Genomic DNA, 19,282 nt, shown 5'->3' with positions numbered 1-19,282 from the left:
AGTCAGTTTCCACAAACCCAGGAACCACACATGAACTCCTTCTGGTTCTGGGGTGCACTCCCCTGCCCTCAAGATACCACTCTTTTTATAACAACAAAAGGCCTCCTCTGTTCAAGATAGAAGTGTGGAGTGAGTAACCTTGAAAGACTTTTGAAAATGCTGTTTGCCTACTTTTTGATTATACCCATACATCTTATGCATCACAGACATATTGCACTGGTGTTGCCAGTAGACCAGAAGAATGCGGGAAATACTCTCAGGTTCCCCCTAGTGGTCACATCTGATATTATGCCTTGAAAATATTTTCAGAAAAGCAAAACCAAAGAGTATTTCTCTTGGCACTTAAGAGCTGATAAGAAAATGACAGAATGCCCAAATGTCTCTAAAATGCCCTTGTAAAACTAACTTTTGAAAATAGCGAGAAAACATTACTTGACATTTATAAAAAGAAACATGGTAACTACTTTTTACATTATTCCTTGTTCAAAAGGTAACTAAGAGGTAACTATGTTATTTATAAGTATTTACTCCAAAATCTGGTCCAGTTTCACAGTGCAGTAAAGAGCTGGTAATATGGGAACATGTTCTTTGTTGTACTAGAACAAACAGCTTAGCAAAAAGTAAGCCCTGCCCGCCCCATGAGTGTCCTCTTGCTATTTCTAACTTCTCCAGCCCCTAAATGCCAGAACAGATGGGCTTTTTAAAGGGACAAATTTTTATACCAAAAGGACTCTTAATTTTGGCTCATGTTTAATCAAAACCTGGCCAGCAGTTCAATAAAGAGAGAAGCAAGCGTTAATGTAGTGGCCTGCCCATTTGGGGTGCCCAAAGAGAAATCAAAGGTTTTTACTGCTCAATAATAAAGACTTACAACTCCTTTAATGCCATCCAATAATTTATAGTACATCCAACTCAGACTCATTCTAAAGCTACGCAAAAGTACATGTTCTTTTTCGCATTTCCTCCCCGCAGAAGACTGGGTTAATTAGTTTTGAGATCAGCATTCTATAACTGCCTGCTAAGGCTCTTGCATGAGATGAAAACATATTCATTAAAATGAGCAGATATTATTTTAAAAAAATAATTCTCCATTTCTGCTGCAGCCATTGTGTTGTGAGATATCAGCATTTCCTTTCTGCAAGCTCCCATTTGCTAGGCGGTTATCTGGGCCCCTCTGTGGTGGAATGAGAAATCTGCCACCTAGGGGTTGGAAATGAAACTGCAATCCCACGGAGAAATAGATCACTATATGGGCCACTTGAGCAGCAATATGGTGCAATCTCACAACATACAGGGAATTGCTCTCCAGTCTGATCCTGATCCACGTCCAAGCTGGAGCTTTTTGGTCCAGGTGTAGAGTTTCCATTTTTGTGGGGCCATGCTAGAACGATTCCCTGACAGATGGAAGGGACATTTTAAGGAAGATCATTCCCTGCGCAGCATCTCTTTCTGATATGATCAGACACATGCCTTTCCAGCTATCTGATCACACACTGAGTCATCTTTATGGAAACACATGTGCATTCAGTATCATAGCAAGTTGGATTGATCATGCCATCCAGAGATGAAAATGCTTTGCAAGGCCTCTAGAAAGAAGAAAAATAAGTCCTACATTAAATAACTAATCTCTGTGAAAGATCAAGTGTGATCTTTTCTCCAGTTGGCTGGAATGGAATGTCGGTTGATGCATAACTCAAATGCTGTGAAACTGCTTGTGTCCAACAGGGGGAAACGTCCCACCACGCCAGGACTGTGGCGATGTTATTCTGCTCGTGAAAACGAAACATGGTTCCATACTTCTGTAATGTTTCATTTACGCTTTTTTCCCCTCCCTTATCAGTTTTGCTCACTAAAACACCACAATAAAACAAGCTTTGGAGATCCACAGAACTCTTCATCATGTGGATTTGGAATATAATTTAGGATAAAGGCCAATTGATTACAAAATTGTGCCAGATGATCGATAAAACTAAACAGAAGTTAGATTCCACATGAGACGGAGGTGGCCGAGGCATCATTATCTCCTCCTGTGGTTTTTTTTACTATTGTTTTTGTCAGTAGAAGATCCCCCTTCTGCCTTTTCGCTATCCATGCATCACTGCAGTGTCCTGACCAACATTACCATGTATCCATGGAATGCAGATTGGTGGCTTTTAGATACAGACAACGGTGTACCTTGTCCCCTTATGTCCAGCATAGCCCAAAGCTTCTGCTTCCTTTCTGCATTTAACCTAGGTACAATCCTGACACAACTCTGCATTAACCATTGATGTGTCTCCTCGACTAAGGAGGGGGGCAACTTACCAAATTTGAGAGAGAGTGTGTGTGTGTCCCTATCTGGTTATGAGCCACCAGTTTTAAGCCCCCCTCAATCTGTGATATAAAACCCCAGATCACGTGCCGTGTCCATCTAAAACCCGAGATCCACCACTGAGGCTGACAGAGGAAAGGGAGGGCACGTTGTTAAGAAATGGATTTGTTAGGAACATAATTCCAAAGAACAGTGCCTCCATAAAAGGTAAAATAATTTAGAATTCCATAAATTGTGGCATTAATAGACACCATTTAACAAATCAATTACATGCTTCAAATTTTTCATTTATCTTGGCTGCTCTGTACGCAGAACAGCCAACTTTCTGAATAATGCCCCATTTCTGTTCGTACATACCAGCTGGATCTTTTGTTACGTTGAACAATGGCTCTTTCCCCAAAACCAAGCTGTCCAGATATGGCGGTATAAATATAACAGAAGAACACGTGTTGCATGTCGAACGAGGTGCTTTTCATGCTCACACATTTTCTCTTCCTGAACTCCCTCCTCCCCCCCTAACATTTCATGGCCAGGTGCTCTTTCAGGTTTACCTAGCAAATACAGGGGACACTTAACAAGAACGAAACTGCTGCTGGTATTAATTGCCATCATGTTGCAAAAAGAGATTTCTTCCTTTTTTAAAAAAAATAAAAATCTCCAATTATTCTGGTTGAAGTATTCCTTTGGATTAAAAACATCCCAAAGGTCCTGTTGTTAACAGCCCTCCTCAAGTCTTGCAAACTTTACTGGATTCCTTTACTGAATTGACCCATCTCTTGTAATTCTCCCCTCCTACTGCCTTCAACTTTTCCCAACATTATTGTCTTTTTCTGTGAGCCTTTTTTCTCTCTCTCCTCTCCTCATGTGCTCAAAGTACAATCACTTCACTTTTAGTCATTTTGGCTTGCTTGATTGCTTGCTTATTTATTTATTTATTTATTTATTTATTTATTTATTTATTTATTTATTTATTTATTTATTTATTTATTTATTTATTCATTCATTCATTCATTCATTCATTCATTCATTCATTCATTCATTCATTCATACCCCACCCATTTAGTGAACATGCCACTACTCTGGGCAGCTTCTTGAGAGAGTCTTGATTTGATTTGATTTAGCACTCACTCTAGGACCAAAATTATATAGCTTTTTAAAGAAGAGGGAGGCCATTCACTGTCCAGGCATGAGAATACATTTTTCTGGTGCCAAGAAATCCAGCAAGGGGAGAGGGAAAGTGTCAATATTGGGGGTCACATCGAAGATACAGGTTTCTGTGTTCTATGTCACTTTCATCCAGCGATATGGATGAAATTTGGCTAGAAAGAAACAGAAGCAGTGCTAGAGCAGAATAAGCAAAGCTACGAATGCAGACTGTTGTTGACCCAAACCTATGTCTAGAGTGAAATCCGTGCTTGAACCATTAATATGGGACTTGTAGTTTGAGAGAGAGATTTGTTTTTGTCTGCCTGACATGCTGTTGTAAAGAACTGCCACTCACAGAATTCCTTTGCTGTCCTATGAGGCAAGAATAGTTAAGTCGCTTACTTATTTTTCCCTATCAAGTGTGAATCCGCAAGCGGAATTGGTTTTAACATTTATTTTACTTGTTTTATTTATATCCGACCTTTCTCCCTTGTAGTGTGCAAGGTGATAAACAACGTGAATTTTATATATTTTTTTAAAAAAACAGACGCCTTTAAAAAAATAATAATTTTGTAGTATAGAAACACTTTCAGATAATTTGCCATATCAAAACCGTACCAAACAAATACCACTTTAAAGCACCACAGCAAAAAGAACTGCAAGACTCACACCATTAATAACTGCTGTCTCGTCAGCCAGTGATCAGCAAAGGCCTGTCTGAATAAAGTGCCCTGGCTTCAGAGTCTGAAGTTTGGAGTTCGATTCCCCACTGTGCCACCTTGACAGGGGCTGGACTCAATGGTCTACGGGGTCCCTTCCGGCTCTGCAGTTCTAAGATTATTTTATCAAAATTCACAACCTTCTTCTGCAACCATATTGGGAATGCTGGATGAAATCATCATTAATTACTCCGATTCAAACCCATAGGTAACTCTGTGCACAAAACACAAATATTTATGGATTTACCCATGAGTAGATTTTTTAAATTACAATAATTATGTGTCTCTTTGGGTTGATTTGCATGTCACATCACTCTCTTACCTCCAAGTGCTTTCTCTACCGAATTGCTAACAGTTATAAATTGCCAGTGATTTCCAAGGTGGATTGGAGGAAGTTAGACAAAACAGTTAACATATTGCACTGTCTCTTTCCATTGCCACAGCAAAGAATCAAACATTTCACCCAGGTTTCACAAGTCTGTATTTACCTTCTGCTATATTTCTGTTTCCCTTTTTATTTCTTGCCGGGAGAGAATGCCCAGCTGGGGAAAGCTGCAGCTCTTTTTAACTTTAACCAGGATAATTGGAATGACAAAAAGTGGAAATCTCTTTTAATTTACACAGCATTTGAATAAGGCGGTCTGGAATATTATGCAATTATTATTGGAGTTTCCTATATGACTCTATGCCTGTATGGAGTAAACATATTTTCTTAAACTCTTTGTTTTGATAGGTGATAAAGACTTTCACCAAAATGCCCATGGGAAAATTCTATTGTCATTTTACATTGGTGTAACACAAATAGTGACGTGGTGGGGCTGCGGGTTAAACCGCAGAAGCCTCTGTGCTGCAAGGTCAGAAGACCAGCAGTCATAAGATCGAATCCACATGATGGGGTCAGCTCCCGTCGCTTGTCCCAGATCCTGTCAACCTAGCAGTTTGAAAGCATGTAAATGCGAATACAGTCATGCCTCACTTTACGATTGCCCCGCATTACAATGAAAGTACATTACGACGATCTTTTTGTGATCACAATTGCAATCGCAAAATGATGGTCTGAATAGGGTTTTTTTCTTTGTGATGATCGGTTCCCTGCTCTGGGAACCGATTCTTCGCAAAACGATGATTTTCAGACAGCTGATCACCGGTTTCAAAATGGCCACCGGGTGAATAAAATGGCTCCCCGTTGTTTTCTGGGATGGATTCCTCGCTGCACAGGCACTGAAAATGGCCGCCCTATGGAGGATCTTTGCTGGACTGTGAGTTTCCAGCCCATTGGAACACATTGAAGGGGTTTCGATGCGTCACAATGGGCTTTTTATTTTCGCGTTACAAACATTTTCGTTCTACAGCAATTTTGCTGGAACGAATTAACGTTGTAACGTGAGGCACCACTGTAGATAAATATGTACCACCTCGGTAGGAATGTAACGGTGTTCCATATCTAGTCGCACTGGCCATATGACCACGGAAGATTGTCTACGGACAAACACTGGCTCTACGGCTTGGAGATGGGGATGAGCACCACACCCTAGAGTCGGACATGATTGGATTAAATGTCAAGGGGAACCTTTACCTTTACCTAACACAAATATAATTATGTGCTGTTAAGTCTATTCTGACTTATGGCAAGGTTTTCAAGGTTTTCTAGGCAGAGAATACTCAGACATGATTTACCATTCCCTTCTCCTGGGGGTGGCCTGGGACTGTGCAGCTTTCCCAAGGCCACACAGGTTGGCTGTTCTGGGATGCACCATGGGGAATCAAACTCCCAACCTCTTGCTCCGCAACCACTGAGCTATCCATCCAGCTGTATACATATACAGTGGTGCCCCACTTGATGATGATAATCCGTTCCAGCAAAATTGCTGTAGAGTGAAATTGTCGTCAAGCAAAAGTAAAAAAAAAAACCATTAGAATGCATTAAAACTGGTTAATGTGTTCTAGTGAAGATCCTCCATAGGGCGGCCATTTTCCGGTGCCTGTAAAGCAAGGAATCCGTCCTAAACATAGTGGGGAGCCATTTTGCACCCCACAGATCAGCTGTTTTAAACCCATCATTAAGTGAAAAATTGGTTCCCGAAGCAGGGAACCGATCATCATTAAGCGAAAAAACACCTTTGAATCATTGTTTTGCGATCGCAAAACTCACCGTAAAGCGGATTTGTCATCAAGCAGGGTAATCATCAAGCAGGGTAATCGTCAAGCGGGGCATCACTGTATATATAATAACTACATGAAATGTATGAAAAGGATGATGATAAAATATAATGAACTTTTCTGGGCCCTGAAAGAGTTGCTGTGCTGGGACTTAGAGGGGCACTCTTTAGCACTAAAAGATCAAATCCAACTGTCCTAATTAAAGCAGACATAAGGATTCAATAGGATTTACTTAAGTGTTCATCTTAATGGTGTAACTTAACTGGTATAATGCTCGGCAGGGAATTACTGTAAGTTACAAGGTCAGTATAGATATTATTTGTTGTGCTCCGAGTTGCTCAACTCAGCATGCAACAGATAATGTGTATGTTGACTTTATAACTCCTTTGTAACATAACACTACTTTGGATGTCAGCTACTTAAAAGGAGATGTTACAGTCTATGATTTCATAAAGCACTTTGTTGTGCTTATTTTCTCTCTTAGTTACACTAACAGCAAACTATCAATCTATTAATGCCCTTGATGCAAAGAGCTGTAAACATGTGAGCACCAGGAGATTTCTCTTACAAATATTTCCCATGTCCACAGAATCACAGAAGTCAAAGAATCATAGCCCAGTCTACTGGGAATATACACTGGGGACACTTTTGGTGTCTGGTTCCTCTGACAAAGCCTCCTATGGTGCTGGTGAAAAACTTGATGGAACATGTTATCCAGTGTCCTCTGCAGGTTTTGGAAGACCACACATTAATATTGTGAGGTGCATACTTTAAACAGTTATGTACTCTGTAGAGCAAACTAGAATTAAAATGGAAAGAAATGATTTTCTTGTCTTAAGCCAACTTATTACTTTCAGTTAAAAGTAACTGCCTCTGAAACTAACTAAATCATTCTCAGTTCAAATGCCACTTAACACAGCCTCTTTTTCTCAGTGCGGATGCTAGAATGGAATATAGGAAGTTCTTTTTATCTTCCGCTTGGGTTTATGTAAGAAAGGCACAGCATGGGTATATTTTGACTGGAACCAAAATGATATCTTCCCTCAAAGAACATTTGAACTTGTTGCCGGTTTCCCTGATGCCTTAAAGCAATTTGCAGCATAAAGTGTACATCAACAGACCACATTGTGGGTAACGCGTCTGCCATGTTGTTGTAGGGAACTTTGGAGGGAAATGTAGCCATCCACTGAAGCACGGCTTAAAGGAGGTCTCCATGATTTGAGGCAATGAAAGCAAATTCTAAGGCCTCCCTTCTGTTGAGAAAGATAAGCTGTTTTCCTTGCTCCTGTAGGCTTCAGGACAAAATGCATGCCTTCTCTGTCCCTAACAGTGAACAACTTTCTGTAGGAAAGTCCCAAAAGACTGAAGTGGTATATGATCCTTGGAGGGCTTTGTTTTGGGGGTGGCTCCATTCTCTAAGGCAGTGGTCCCCAACCATGGGCCTCCAGATGTTCTTGGACTACAACTCCCAGAAGCCTTCACCACCACCTCTGCTGGCCAGGATTTCTGGAAGCTGAAGTCCAAGAACATCTGGAGGCCCAAGGTCGGGGACCACTGCTCTGAGGTATGGGTTGAACGTGGTTGAGAGCTGAGTATGCATATTGTTTTAATTTTTTGCTGTTTGGTCCTTATTTTTCTAGGTATCTTCTTTCAAAGAGAAATATTCTAAGGCTGAAATCCAGTAACAAGTCACACCTGAAGATCTTCTGCTGACTCAGTGGAACTTAAAAAGGAGTTGATTCTCCAAACCTCCGCTGAGTCAGTTGACCGACTCTGGTTGCAACTTACTACTGGATTTCGGCCAAAGTGTCCGACTACCACTAATAAAATATAAAAAATTAAATCAATAGACACAAGGGTCACCAGCCCTACTCTGTTTTTCTGCAATATAAGGGAAATGGTTTTCTTGTTACTGGAATACCTGTTGCACAATCGCCTTCCTGACCAAGTGCATAATTAATTGAACAATCAAAGGAAGATCAGGAGGATGATAGACGACCCAGAACAACATTCAGATCACTTGCACAATTGTTCTCACACAGTCACATAGGGCAATAAGACTGTGGGTAATGCAGTATATTGTATAATGCAAAACAATGCCTATCCTCGAGACCAGTTCTAAAGAATGGCCAGTCTCATCCAATCAAGTTCCTGGAGACAGAGGGGCATGGGAAACTACTTTGTATTGAGTTAGATCATTGGTCCTTGTAGCCCACCATTGTCCACGCTTACTGGCAGCAGTGGTTCACCAGTATTTATGGCAGAATTCTTATCTGGAGATGTAGGAGTTAAGCCTAGGACTGACCATTTCCATAGATAGCAGGTGGTCAACTACTGTATTGGACCCCTCCTAAATGGAAGGTGTTGCTTCATATTATACAGAAAAATGTCTTAACCTGGTGCCAGAAATATGGTCATAATGGAATCAGATGGGCCACCCTGGGGAAATCGTTTTTCAAATGTATATATTGAAAATATATATTCTACTATTCCGACAAGCTTTCAGAGAGCTGTAGAAAACCAAGCTTAAATATACTGTATATAAAATGACACATTAAAAGTGATAAATTTACATTAAACAGTATTTTAAAAAGCTGAAAAATAACAATTAATTAAAAACTTAAAACTGAACGTGAGTTTGACTCCCCACTTTGTATCCTGGGAGAAAAGCCAGCCTGTGTGGCCTTGGGCAAGCTGCACAGTCCCAGGGCACCCCCAAAAGAAGGGAATGATAAATAATTTCTGAGTATTCTCTAACTAGAAAACTCTGGAAAGAGTTAGAATCAACTTCCAGCCCATGATGATGACGACGACGATGACGATAATGAAGATTCCTCTGGACCAGCTTATCTATCTATCTATCTATCTATCTATCTATCTATCTATCTATCTATCTATCTATCTATCTATCTATCTATCTATCTATCTATCTATCTATCTATCTATCTATCTATCTATCTATCTATCTATCTATCTATCTATCTATCTATCTATCTATTTCTATACTGCCCCATTAGTGCATATGCACTAGTCCGCTAAAAGCAAATAACCAAAGAGACAATAAATCAAACAGTCGTGTAAAACAAAATTAGCATAGACATATGAAATACAGAAGCAGGTGTCTCAGCACTATATAAAATAACAGAATACCAGGGCAGTGGCAAAAAGAACCATAGGAGGCTGCCATCAAACACAGCTCTAAAGAACATCATATTCAGCAAAGATGACTGTAATCAGGAGCGGGGTCAGACGTAGCTCAACTAGGAGTTGATTTCAGGGGACAGTTGCCACCACCAAGAAGGCCCAGCTTCTAGTTGATGTTTTCTTGGCCCCTTTTAGTGTGAGCACCTGGAGGAGCATTGCCCAAATTAAAGGGCACAGGTTGTTTCCCAGAATCAGCACATTAATTGAAAGCTGTTGTTGTGTCCAGACTTAAAATTCAAGTATGGGAACATGCACAGTTTTCAATAGAAATGGATTGAATTTTTACAGTCAGGATTGGCCCCATTGACATCTGAAAAGGATTTGACTTTCAGATTCTTGACAGCACTCTTGTTGAATCTGTACAGCTGCCCTCCTCCCAAAGATAAGGAAGATCCATGTTTTAGACACCAACTTCACTTCCTACGTAACCTCTTCTCTTTAGATCTCATGGAGAATAACGAGAAGCTGTGTGTTGTGTCTTTACCTGTACAGTGGTGCCACGCTTGACGATGTTAATTCGATCGAGCGAAATCGCTGTAGAGCGAAAACATCATCAAACAAAACGAAAAACCCAGGAATCTTTACCTGTATTCTAACTCACCACTGAGTTCCCTCATGACCCAGAAGATTTCTGTATCTACTCTGTCCCTTCTTATTAATGAGCTCTTGACAGGAAATGGATTTTCCATCTGGCAGAAGCCTGAATAGCCTTCTCTCCTTTTTTTTTCTATTCTGCCTATAAGAAAATATTAACTGCACCTCTGTCCCAGGGGTACTATCTCAGCCTATTGTCCTCTACTTATTCCCTCACATTCCAGGCAGGGAGTTTCAGGAAAGAAAGCAGCAGGAATTCACAGCACTCCATAGATGAGGCTCTCCCATTAGATTTCCAGGATAACCACCAGTTATGCAATGCACAAAGCAACACAGCTTTCTATGTTTCTGTTCCAGCCTTATTTTTTTAATATATATACTGTCTCCCACCCACTCTGTCCTGAGAAATGAGTACAACCTCCCCTAATAATAATAAGAATATGATGTCTCCTGAAAGAAAGAAGCTTACACTTTCACAGAGGAAAGGAACTGAATAATTCTTCATGTTCCTACTACAGCCACCTGTTGGCACCCTCTTAATTTTAATGCCCTAAGGCAAAGACCTCTCTGTTCCAACTTAGTAACAACCCTGGCACAGACAACTCATGTGCCCGACGCCACTCTATTCTAGACCTTATCAGTGCACATAACATTTTCTGATAAGCTGTAGGACCACCGTATCTGTACAGGATTGGTTTCATGCCCCTCGTGCAGATACTGAAAATGGTGGATAATAGCGAATTCTATATATTATTACAGTCTGTTGGACCCGGGCTCTCCCTGTACCTGTAACGATAGCCAGGGGCGGCTGGTGACAACAACGCTTTTCTGGGTAGAATGAGTTGCTTCAAGATGACAGAAGACTAGGCAAAGTAGTTCCAAGTCATCTAGACAGAATAGTCTCTAGTTCCCCCTAGTGGCCCATTCTGTTAATTACATAATGTAAATACATATATCTAGGGTTTTTTAGTTTAATATTTTAAGTGAAACTGTGGATACTGATCCTATGGATACAGGAGTCCTGCTGTATACACAAAATTGAAATAGTTTGTGGGTTCCAATTCCATGGTCCTCATTACAACAGGCAGATGGGATTCACAGTCAGACCAGCAAAGCATACAAACCCCAACCTTCCCGATAAAATGTTGTATGTGATTTTTTCAATGTGCATGCCCTATGCATATGAGAAATACATGACTATGAAAAAAAACCATAGATCTAGAAGCTTGGTAGAAGCATATATATTCCTTTGACGGTTATCTTTGTGTTACGAGATGTGCCAAAGACCATGAACAACTGGCGAAATCCCCTTGATGAGAAAAATGTTAAAATATTAAAAGGAAACGATGCATGACATTTCAGCAGATTTAGTTATACTTTGTGCTTTTAGGGAGTGCTAGAAGCACCACTGAAATGATTTAAATCCCAGGCTAGGCCAAGATATTTTGCTGTGAGAGGTGAAAACCAAGATGGCGGCTTTGCCCGTTTCAGGTAAAGAAGCCAAATGAGCTGACAGTGGAATCTGACTTGAATGGCAGTGAGAGAACATTGTGGTCTATTAATTCAATTCCTTTCTTCAGCCAATTGCAACTCAGCTGCTTCTGATCTATCTCGCCTGCACGTCCTCTGGTAAATCCACGGCAATAGAAAGTTCATGCTTTCCACCCATCTTTACCTGCCTGAACACATTGGGAATTCTCTTAGTGTCCTCACATAAAAACTGCTGCTGTGGAAGATCCTTCCTTGCAATCAATCACAGCCCTTTTCTTGAACCCCTCCCTCCCTTCGCCATATATTAAGTGCTAAATAAATGGTCTATGGCAGGTAAATGCCTGTTTAAGGAGCAAGGGGAAGTCATTCAAAGCCAGAGAACAAATTAGTGGAGCGTCCTCCTATTTTGTGTACATTAGAAAGAGGATAATAACTTGGCCCCAGGAAGGAGCTTTAGCACAGAAGTTGCAAAGGCCAAAGGGGTAAATGCGCCAGAATGCGCACTAAAGGCATCTCTAATGACAACCATTGATGGAGGTTTTTTTCATTTGTCTTTAAGACGATTTATAGGACACAACACTCTTTCTCTGAGTGCCTATTGCCATTGATGGAGCTTTTCTGAAGATTAAAAGGGAAATTAAATTAAAGAGTGACATTTTGGGGAAAGACATTTAATTATTTCCACATTATTGTGCCTCTAGGGATTGATTTTTTAAAAAAAGAGCTGTTCCTGGTTGCATGATGCTTTCGGATGAGGTTTTTCTATTGTTACAGGCTTCCAGCTGCTCTCGAGAGGTCACGTCATGATTTATTTCATTCTCAGATGTGCAAGTGAAAATTTCAAAAAATGTCTCCCCACCGGGTGAGATTCCAAGAGCTTTTGCACAGATTGCACACTTTTCTATGCAAAAAAAATTGTGGAAGTCTTTTTTAGCAAAAAAAAAAAAAAAAAGGATACAAGGGAGATAAAATCCATTGGTCTGCAATAATACCTTGAGTGACAGCAACAAAAGCAAAGATGTAAGAAATCTTTGTGTGTTTGTGTCCTCAATGAAAAATTGTTTCTTGAAATATTTTATCTCCCTTGTATGTTAGGTTGTGTAATCCCACACTCCTATCTCTAGCAGGTTATTTATTATTTATTAGGCATACTTCAGTCTCGAAAGACTATGGTAACATGCTCTGTATGGAGGACTTGGAACAGTATCTAGCAGGTTATAAGTTCAATATAAAATGCTGCAATACAAATTAACTAGGTGTCCTAAAGTGATATTTCACTTTGCATAGCTTAATACATATTTACAGGTGGACATAACTACAGTAGGACCCCTGTATACACCATACATTCTTTTCAAGCTCCCCCCCCATGCTGAAAAACACAGATTATAGCAAACACTAGTACAGTGGTGCCTCGCTTGACGATGTTAATTTGTTCCAGTGAAATCGCTGTATAGCGAAAACGTCGTCAAACGAAACAAAAAAGCCAATTGAAACACATTGAAAACCCTTCAATGCGTTCCAATGGGCTGAATACCTGCTCGTTTTGCGAAGATCCTCCCTATGGTGGCCATTTTTGGTGCCTGTAAAGCGAGGAATCTGTCCCTAGAAAACAGTGGGGGGCCATTTTGAAAGCCGGTGGCCATTTTGAAGATGCCGATCAGCTGTTCAAAAAACATCGTCTTGCAAAGAATTGGTTCCCGAAGCAGGGAACCGCTCATCGCAAAGTGAAAAATCCCCATTTAAAACATTGTTTTGCGATTGCTTTTGCGATCGCAAAAACCTCATCGTAAAGTGATTTCCTCGTTAAGTGAGGCAATTGTTAAGCGGGGCACGACTGTATAATAGCAAGTGCTATACATCAGCAGTCCCCAACCTTTTTGGGACTGTAAACCTCTGAGGAAGGCTGGGCACCCCTGTGTGTGTGCTCTTGGGCACATGCGTGAAACAGTGGGGGAGCGCTTGCCCTCCAGTGCCAGCATGAGCACTCTTCCACCCCTTTGCGCATGCAAAGAAGTGCCTGCATGCCCACCCCCTGCGCACCCACCCCTTCATGAAGGTGCACTGGCGCTTGGGCACATGCGTGAAGGGGTGTGGGAATACTCACGCCAGCACTGGCATGCACGCGAGACTCCCTGCCAAGACTTCCACCTGAGTTTTCCAGGCTTCCAGTGAAAACAAGATCTCATTTCCTCACCTCTTTGTTCCTGCTTCTTGCCCATTTTTCTACACAGGAAATTGTCAAGTTCTGCACCGCTTTTTGCTTTTCCCCCTCAATGAATCCTGTGTGGGAAAGAGACCACTCTGCACAGGCATTGTAATAATCCTGTGCAGCCTATCATTACTTGGGGGGGATGTCCACGAAACTTCCAAGAAATCGCATGAAATTTCCAACACGTTTTCTCAGGCAGGAGGGGAGCAATGACAAAGAAATCTCACTATATATAGAGAAAGGAACGTTCTCCTGGTTTTGTCTGTGATGGAACAGACAATGGGATTCTTTTCCCTACCACACAGAGCATGAAAAATGCACCCGCATTTAAAAATAAAAAATAAAAAAGGGATGTGACTGGATATCCATGCCTTGTTTTGAGAAAGATGTGGTAAGAAGCCACTTGTGGTATCCTTGCTACAGACAGAAGTCTAATGCAGTGGTATTATCCCCTCTGATTCCAAATACACCATCCATGAACCCAAGTGCTTCACGAGTTCCCTTCAGGCTCTAAACGCTTCTGGGTCAAACCAGGGCTTTGGTTTTAAGAGCTGGCGTCTCCCCTTTTACCTTCTTGGGGTCTGGGGACTGCTCACCTCTTTGCCGTGTCCTTTCCAAAGCGTTTCCGTTGACTGCCTGTAGGAAGAGAAATTCAGAAGAGGTCAAAAACCGTACCGTTCTCTGCCCACCTCTGGATATTCTGTAACTAATGCCAGCACTCAGCCTGAAAGATTAGGCCTATCTCATCAAGTGCCTCATTACCACAACTAATGAGGCTGTATGTTTTAGCAGTTGATTTAATTTCAAAAGTTAACATAATTTATTTGTCAGTTGTGCCGTGCTTAAGTTCCACATTCACACAAAAATCATTTTTAGTGTGTAAATCTCTCTACTCCCGGCCACTAAGCAATCTATAAACAAAGATTCTAAGATGATGCCATGATAATAACCTCATCTAATTTGTTATAAATCCACCAAGTCCTACATGTCAAATGCCCTCCAGATGATTCACAGCTTGCTTTCTACATGCAAAAGACCTCCTGGCTTACTGAGGCTGATAAATGGGTTTTCTGATATCTTCTGTGAAGCATGGTTTCAAAGCCCATAAAATGTGAGGAGAATTAAAGCTTGCTTGTTCCACGATATTTTATTTTATTATTTATTTAGAATTCTTGTATGGCTGTCTTTAGATATGAGATGAGATAGAGAAGAACTCTTTTTGCTTTCAATTTTACAGCAAATATCCCTAATTCATACTTAAATTGTTCATTCCTTAGTGGTTATCCCAGGATGCAGTTCTCCATTAAAATAATAATAATAATAATCCATACATTGGAGATTTCCAATCTCTGAGGTAAAAAACAAAAACAGCATCAGCAAAGGCATATAAAACCTTATAAAATAAAGCCAGATGCAACAGGAATGAAATATTTCAGAGCTGATATGTCAAGGTCACGGATCAAAAATGCTTACACAATTGTCAGTTTTCAGGAAGAACTGGAAACCTAAAATTGAAAAACACAGAAGTTGAGAGAAAGAAACAAGGGCAAGATTCACCCATCCTTTAATAATAATGAGGACCCATGGGAATGATGGGAGATCTGACCTGTGCCAGTTTAGAAAAGAAAGATATAGATTGCTTAGGTGCAGGAGTGGATTTTCAGCCCTTGCTGTGGGCTGCTCATACCTCAACTCCCTAACTATCCCCCTCTTTTAGAGCAGCCATTCTCAATGGGGGCCATTTTGCCCCCTGGGGACCCTGGCACATTAGACAAGGGCCGCAGACTTCAATTCTTCACACACCACCTTACAAGGTGTTTTATGGAACATATAAAATCCCGATCCAGCCTGTATTTTTTTCATATCGTGTTTATTGCCATGGTAAAAAAAAAAAAAAAGTTGAGAATAGCTGTGTAAGGAGGAGAGAGGTACACGTGGTACATGGTCTGTCCCACATGTGCTAAAGCTACCCCCCGACCTCAGATGTGGTGGGGACTCTTTCCCCATTGCCAGGATTGAAATAAAATTGAGCTGCCAGTCCAGCTGGTTCCGCTGCTCATTGAAGAGGAGATGCCAAGCCATTTTTCTCTTTTCCGCAATTAGCAAAACGTCTTGAGTCAGCCCTGCCTTGGGCAGAAGTTAATTTCAATACAGTCTGGAAGAAATCTGGATGGAACCAAGTTCCTCAGAAAGGAAGAGGATATGTTGTCTTCTGAGAACGACTGAATAGCTTAATGGTTTAGGTATCTGGTTGTGGAGCCAGCAGAGTTTGGAGTTTCACTTCCCACTTTGAGAAGGGCTGGACTTCATGCTCCATGGGGCCCCTTCCAGCTCAGCAGTTCTAAGAATCCCACAGTAGACGAGGGTGGACACCATGTTGTCCCGGGAGTGAAATCCAGCAGAAGTCAGCTGAACCTGTGCCGTTACTACTCTCCCAAAATAACTGCAGTACGTCTCACTCTCCTGCCTCCACCTCCATCCCCTCCACTTGCAGAAAGGTTGAGAATGCCGCATCAGAAAATCATTCTATTCTAATTTGCTGATGGTCTTTTTAATGCAGAACCGGGATGCTCAAAAGTCTCCTTGAGAAATCTGTTGATTAAAGAGGAGTTGCCTGGAGTCTGTTGATTTCGGAACTTGATTTCTCCTCCAGACCTCAGGAAACTTAGTATGTCGGCGCACGGTATGTTGATTATCAGGTGGCAGCTTTTAATACGGCTCCTTCAAAAGAGTTTTTGTGGTATTTGTTCATCTTTCCTGCAGTTCCGAAAGAGGAAAGAAGCAAGGAAGCAAGCCTTATTTCAGGATTTCGGGATAGAGATAACATTACAAGGCAGAGCGAGGGCAGGAAGAGGAATGGCACAATACCTAGGGGTTATGAATTCAGAATCTATTCCTAATTTGAAGTGTATGATGCTATCACATTGTGGAGAGACTATCTTTGTGCAGCCACCAGCACCCCTCAGGAGCCACCAGTCATGACGCCTACCTTATTTTCATGGCTGAGTAATGTTAAAGAGTTTTGAATTTCTGGTTAAATTCTTCTAGCTGTGCAGCAAAACTGCAGGGATTGACAGAGCTGAATAGCTTCAAGTTTCCCAGAGCAGTCCATTCCTTTTTCTCATTAAGCTCAGTAATTCACTCTGAAATTATTAAAAATATAGTAATTACAGATCAACAGCAAATTGATAAACAAGACTGTTTCAGCAAACAGACTTCGGCGGACTCTTGAGAGGGGAAAAGACACAGAGCAGAGAACCGGGACAGAGGCAAGGAAGGAATGATTGGTTGGTGCTGGATTGATTGACAGTCACCCTAGTCCAGAAAGATCCCTCCCAGCCGTACCTCCTCCAGGCAGCATGCAAGGTTGTAAAAATTACAACACATAAGTCCACCAAGTTGCCTATTTATAGATGGGAAAGATCAATTTTAGAAGTACTTTTGTTCTTGTTGCTCATTTTTGTGTTTGAAAGCAACCCACACTGAGACTTTCCAAAGCTGCAAAATCAACCAAAATTAGGAGTATGTTTGCATTTATTGTTATGCTATGTTTCCCAACCCAACCTTGGGTCTCCAGATGTTTTTGAACTAAAATTACCAGAAGCCTTCACCACCAGCTATGCTGGGCAGGATTTCTGGGAGTTGTAGTCCAAGATCATTTAGGGAAACTAGGTTGGGAATTCCAGTTCTATTGCACTTTTCTAAAAAGGTCCTAACCCTTCTTTGTTTCTCCGTACCAATTGATGCATATTTTGGTGGATGTTTTAAATTGTATGCATTGCTTGAACACACTTCCCCTTAAGAAACGCATGTTATGTACAATTTTGAAATATGCACATTTCTCTACATTTTTCAAATGTGCATTTTTAATACATCCAGTACAATACATTGGAATCTTTACTGGAGTCAGAAAATGACCCCGTATTCACATAAGTTTTCTCCAGAAGAAATCCTCATCTGCAGAGGTCCAAAATACAGCTTCAAACTGATCTGGAAGCATGATGTACTAAATTTGTGGTTGACAGAATGATAAGAAGCCAACGGGATGGCAAGTAGCTGTGACTGAAATCCTCTGCTTAAAACCAGCTGATTTCTTAGGAAATATTTGACACCACTTAGCATCTTCAGCCAGCAAACAACCTTAGGAGTTAAAAAAAATTGTTGATTTTTCATAGATTATGAACTATCTGCTCTAAGTAATGAAGCTGCTAAGTAGCTGCTCATCTATTGAATTAATTAAACTTTCCTAATCTCTTCAGTTGCCCTCAGTTACTGTAAATTTAATCCTCTTTCAATTTCTCTATATTTAGTCTGGCAAAACTCAATCGCTGGGGCTGTAAAAATAAGATTGTTTTCTCACTTTGTTATTCCGTTAATCTCACATGTATATCATCTCCTTCTTTGCTTCCCGGGTTTCTGAGGAGGTCACTTTGCTAGGCTCAAACTCTCCTAAAAACAGACACTAAGAGAAATCAATGGTTTGCATTCACAGTGTCATTTGATTCATGAAATGGCTGTCACTTTGATGGACATCCACTAGCAGAAGGGGACACATTTGAAGTAAAATCATTTGTCGGAACAGAAGCCCCCAGATCTCCAGGCAGCAATGGGACATTTACAAGTTGTGAGGTACACCACACAACCTCTGGAGTCCCAAAAATATGTTTGAGATAGTTTCCACACATACCCATTGTTGTTATTGTTTAGTTGTTAAGTCATGTCCGACTCTTCGTGACCCCATGGACCAGAGCATGCCAGGCCCTCCTGTCTTCCACTGCCTCCCACAATTGGGTCAAATCCATGTTGGTAGCTTTGATGACACTGTCCAACCATCTCGTCCTCTGTTGTCCCCCTTCTCCTCTTGCCTTCACACTTTCCCAACCTCAGGGTCTTTTCCAGGGAGTTTTCTCTTCTCATGAGATGGGCAAAGTATTGGAGCCTCAGCTTCAGGATTTGTCCTTCCAGTGAGCACTCAGGGTTGATTTCCTTCAGAATGGATAGGTTTGTTCTCTTTGCAGTCCAGGGGACTCTCAAGAGTCTCCTCCAGCACCACAATTCAAAAGCATCAATTCTTTGGTGGTCAGCCTTCTTTATGGTCCAACTCTCACTTCCATACATTGCTACTGGAAAAACCATAGCTTTGATTATGCGGAACTTTGTTGGCAAGGTGATGTCTCTGCTTTTTAAGATGCTGTCTTAAAATTGCTTTCCTCCTAAGAAGCAGGTTTTTCCCCCCGCGGCTGCTGTCACTATCTGCAGTGATCAGGGAGCCCAAGAAAGTAAAATCTGTCACTGCCTCCTTCTATTTCCCAGGAGGTGATGGGACCAGTGGCCATGATCTTAGTTTTTTTGATGCTGAGCTTCAGACCATTTTTTGTGCTCTCCTCTTTCACCCTCATTAAGAGGTTCTTTAATTTCTCCTCACTTTCTGCCATCAGAGTGGTATCA

The sequence above is a fragment of the Pogona vitticeps genome, chromosome 6 (assembly GCF_051106095.1).
Source record: "Pogona vitticeps strain Pit_001003342236 chromosome 6, PviZW2.1, whole genome shotgun sequence".
Lineage (NCBI taxonomy): Eukaryota > Metazoa > Chordata > Lepidosauria > Squamata > Agamidae > Pogona > Pogona vitticeps.
This window is presented reverse-complemented; position numbering follows the sequence as displayed.